The following is a 5000-nucleotide window of genomic DNA, read 5'->3' as shown; positions in this document are numbered from 1 at the left end:
TGAGACAGAGACAGAGAGAAGAATGACAATGAGAAAGAGGCAGAGAGAAGAATGGGAACGAGAAAGAGACAGAGAGAAGAATGAGAACGAGGAAGAGACAGAGAGAAGAATGGGAACGAGAAAGAGACAGAGAGAAGAATGAGAACGAGGAAGAGACAATCAGGCAGGAGGATTAGAAAGAGATACACACCGAGAAGAATGAGAATGAGAAAAAGACTAACAGAGAGAAGAATGAGAAAGAGACAGAGACAAACAGAGAGAGAGAAAGAGGGAGAGAGAGAGCACGTGGAAGGGAGAGACAGAAAGGAAAGGAGAACAGGGTATGCAGGGAGGCAGGGTATGTTGTGATGTACGTGCATTGTCCCTCCCACAAGAGGGTGTTGGGTGCCGAACAAGAGTGAGTGGTTCAGACAGAAACAGGGGACATGAAAAAGTAGACAAGTTACCCAACTCCCACACATAGTGAAGTGTGTCCCAACAGCGGAAAGCAACAGGAACACAGTGACCGGCACTCACACAACACATCGCCAGTCCTCCAAAACGGACGACAGGAAACGCGTGTCCATCACATTGTCTGGGTCAGTAGGAGGAAATCCTCATGCGGGCATGCAGAATGGAGGCGCTGATGCACCAATCAGTGCTCGCGGTCTGGGGATTATTCATCTCGGGACTGAACGAGGTGCGTGGAAAGAAGCCAGCAAGCGTGGGGAAAGGTAGAGCCGATTGCAAAATGTATTGTCGCCCCTGCTTGGATTGTCGCCCCTGCTTGGATTGTCGCCAGCAACAGTACGTGCAGCCCTCACTGCACATATCATCGCTCCTCTGTACTGGTGCTGTTGTTGTTGTTGTTGTTGTCTCGTTTGTCATTTATCAGATGGATTCCCCCGTCTCCTCGATGAAGGCGGCAGTACGTCGCAGGTCCTCCAGTCCTCCGTAGAGCTTCCGAGAGCAGGTAGCCATTTTCAGGCTCAGGACAGGCCACAACCGCCTGAAAAACCACCTGTACACGAAACTCCGTATCGGCGACACAGAGAAGTGCCCCTGCAGAACAGGCAGCCAGACAACAGAACATCTGCTGCAGTCCTGCCCGCTCCACCAAGCGCCCCGAGAGAAAACCTGGCCCGACCCAATCCCAGCGGCCCGGTGCTGTTGTGAAGAGTGAGGAGTTGTGTGACGCATTCATGCCGCGACAGACCCGACTGTACAGCTGAAAGCGATCGTTCTTTCATTCTCTGGGGACTTTCAGTTCTTTTACTCAGCGAATGGATGTGTCGCCCTTGGATTGGGCTTTCTTTGCGCATTCGTCTTCTGAAGAAGAATTGTGTGTAAGATTCAGCAAATCGTCAGAGGATGGGTGTTTTGGTTGTTGTGGGTTTGTTTGTTTTTTAAGTACTACTTCCCTCTCATTCTAACACTCAAGCTAGTTTTTACTCTCTCTCTCTCTCTCTCTCTCTCTCTCTCTCTCTCTCTCTCTCCCTCTCTCACCTTTGCTGAGAAGGTTGCTTTCTCTTTGTGTTTCTTTTTCTTTTCGTTTTTCTTTTCTTCTTCTTCTTCTTCTTCTTCTTCTTGATATTCGATTCTACACTTCACCTCTGCATGAACAGATTAACTCAGACCAACAGCTTGGAAACTGTTGGGCTTTTACGTGCCCAGTGGCCATGTTTATGCTAAATTCTGCACCCTCATCCACACCCCACACCCCACCGCCACTCCACTTCCCTGCTTCTACAGAGCACAGAGCAGTGTGTGAGTGATCCAAAATGGGGGCAAGCAGGCCTAAAGGAGGCACAGCCTCACAGAAACGAAAGCCAACGTAAATCAGCTTGGTTTCGTTTCCTCATCTCCTGCTTCATCTTGACGTCGTAGGTAAACTTTCAGTTCCAGTATCTCAAGGCGGGCATCAGTACGTTCTGACAAAGCCATATACGCTGCACAACATCCACAAGGCAGATGCCTGACCATCAGCATAACCCAACGCGCCAGTCAGGCTTGAGTGCTTGCATGTAATCACATTTGTGGACCGATCAGAATGGATTTCTTTCTACAGAATTTTGCAAGAGGACAACCCTTTCGTTGCCATTCCCTTTCGTTGCCATTTGGGGTCTTTTTCGACGGGCGCAATAGCCGAGTGGTCAAAGCGTTGGACTGTCAGTCTGAGGGTCGCGGGTTCGAATCACGGTGACGGCGCCTGGTGGGTAAAGGGTGGAGATTTTTACGATCTCCCAGGTCAACATATGTGCAGACCTGCTAGTGCCTGAACCCCTTTCGTGTGTATATGCAAGCAGAAGATCAAATACACACGTTAAAGATCCTGTAATCCATGTCAGCGTTCGGTGGGTTATGGAAACAAGAACATACCCAGCATGCACACCCCCGAAAACGGAGTATGGCTGCCTACATGGCGGGGTAAAAACGGTCATACACGTAAAAGCCCACTCGTGTGCATACGAGTGAACGAAGAAGAAGGGGTCTTTTTCGGTACCCCAAGAACGTGCTGCACGCGGGACCCTCAGTTTATCGTCTCACCCGCATGACTAGACGTTCAGTTTCAGTCAAACTGGGAAGAAAGGGCGAGATCGAGATAGCTGCACTCGGGACCTCGGCTTATCGTCTCACCCGCATGACTAGGCGCTCAGTTTGATTTTCCAGTCAAACTGGAGAGAAAGGGCGAGATCGAGATAGCAGGGTAAAGAGGTGAGATGAACGGCCGTGGAATGGTCTGGTGACGGTGGGAGGAGGCATGGAGTATCGCTGTCAGGACTGTTCCCTTCACACTACGATGCCTCTGCTAAATCTGTGGGACCTTCATCCTGGGTGGGGTAAGGGGGTGGGGGTAGGGTGGGGGTGTGGGGGCGATGAGGGGCTATAGAGCAGTTGAAGGGAGCTTACCAGGTGCCACGTGTCTATGTATCAACCACGTGTGAGGGTCAGAAGTTTTGTTCTCATTCCTTTGCTTACGGTTTATACTTCCTCAAGCTGCCTGTTTCTTAAACAAGTATTAAGAGTGTATATATCTGGGTGTGTGGGCAGTTTGTATTCCTTCAAGTTGGTGCGTTTCGCAGGATTGCTGGGGGTTTTTTCTTGTTTTTTTTCCTTTTTTTATTCTTTGTTTTTGAGGGATCGGGTGGCGGGGGTCGTGGTTGTGGTGAGTAGTTGTGGTGGACAGCCGGTGTACACGGATGCATGAGAGTGCGATGCATTTTATCTGTGGAAACAGACTGCTCTGAAAACGGAACCGCTTCGTATGGTTACACAGAGACAGAAAGACAGGCAGAGACAGACAGACTGGCAGACAGACGATAAGAAAGAAAGACTCACACACACGCACACGCACATGCACACACACACAACACAACACAACACAACACAACACAACCCACATCAGAACATGCGCTAATTTCAATGCTCAACTCTGAATGTGCACCCCGAGAATTGCAAAGGGGAAATGTTAATAAAGGGGTCATTTTCTGCTCCCAGAAAGCCCTGTGCCCTGTCATTAGCTTTGCAGCATGCCACCCCCACCCCCCATTCTCCATCCCCCACCTCTCCCACTCACCCACCCACGCACCCACCCACCCACGTCCCTGTGATCTACGCGGCTTTCCGTGAAATCCACGATCAATCAATCATCTTGACAGCAGATCTTTGGGCTTGGGGATGGGGGTGGGGGATGGGGGTAATGCACGGAGCGTGTGGGCGGAGGGATGAGGTGGGGTCTACTGATGTCACTAATAGCTATACTTATTGATACTGCTGGTGATGATAATGATGATGATGATGATGTGTATGTGTGCGTGCGTTTGTTGTGTTCGTGTGTGTGTGTGTGTATGCGCGCGCGTGTGTGTGTGTGTGTCTGCGTGCGCTTGTTTAGTGTATGTGTGTGTGTGTGAGTAAAGGTGGGATGAGTCCTCGCGTTTGTGCGTGTATTTGTGGGGTGGTCTGTATGTGTGTGTGTGAGAGAGAGAGACAGACAGAGACAGAGACAGAGGCAGAGAGACAGAGAGGCAGAGACAGAGAGAAGAGATTAATGGAAATGTATGACCGTGTGTGGGCAGGTAGGAGAGGGGGTGGAAGGAGGGGGGGGGTGTAAACGAGTTTGAGTGAGAATGTCTGTGAGGGTGGTTGAGGGTGGAAGGTCCATGAGGGTACGTATATTTCTTTTCTTTTTCTTTCTTTCATTTGCTCGCTCCCTTCTTCCTTCGAAAAAAAGTTTATATTTCATACAAATGTTAAGACAATCATGAAAACTGATTTTCATCTATTTCATTTTGATTTATTTCGAAGTCAAAGCAGCACCCGTTTTAGGGTGAACAGACTGAAAATAAATCAAACCAATCTAATCTATCGGAAAGAAAACAGAACACACAAAAAATATAAACGCTATGGGTTTTATCCTTTAAACAAACGGTATATATATATATATATATATATGTCGTGCGTTCATCATGATAGAAGAAAGTTGTCTTTATATATATATATATATATATATATATATATATATATATATATATATATATAAAGACAACTTTCTTCTATCATGATGAACGCACGACATTACAAAACTATACCAGCCAACACCTTCGTCATTTCTGTCCTGGTGTAGAAATCAGTGGTTTTCCTCGCCAAGTATTTGCTTCATCAAAGACATTTTCGACATCAACGATTATTTTTGCTGCTTCTGCTTTCCCTTTGAAGGTTCTAACACCATAAATGTCTGCCATCTTATCAGCATCAACAACCTTTTCCTCTCGTTTTTATCATTTTGTTGTTGTTGTTGTTGTTGTTGTTGTTGTTTTTTTGGGGGGGTTGTTTGTTTGTTTGTTGTTTTTGGGGGGTTGGGGGTTTGTTTTCCCCCATTCGATGACATTTTCGAAGCAACAGTTCCTTCTTCAAGCTTTGAAGTCTGATAATGCTGATGTGCCTTTCACAAAGTTGATGTGTTCCATTATGTCCTAATATATCTGGTGGCAAATAATATCTTTGAAAAACCGTTTTTTGTT

The 5000-nt window shown here is 47.3% G+C and overlaps 1 protein-coding gene across 3 annotated transcripts in view; it reads right to left on the bottom strand.

Annotated features, from left to right (window-relative positions):
- LOC143293642 (calcitonin gene-related peptide type 1 receptor-like) overlaps window positions 1-5000 on the bottom strand; it is a 260112-nt gene that overhangs the window by 116099 nt on the left and 139013 nt on the right. The window lies entirely within an intron of this gene.

This window comes from Babylonia areolata, chromosome 19 (genome assembly GCF_041734735.1).
Source record: "Babylonia areolata isolate BAREFJ2019XMU chromosome 19, ASM4173473v1, whole genome shotgun sequence".
NCBI classification, from domain to species: Eukaryota; Metazoa; Mollusca; class Gastropoda; order Neogastropoda; family Buccinidae; genus Babylonia; species Babylonia areolata.
This window is presented reverse-complemented; position numbering and strand designations above follow the sequence as displayed.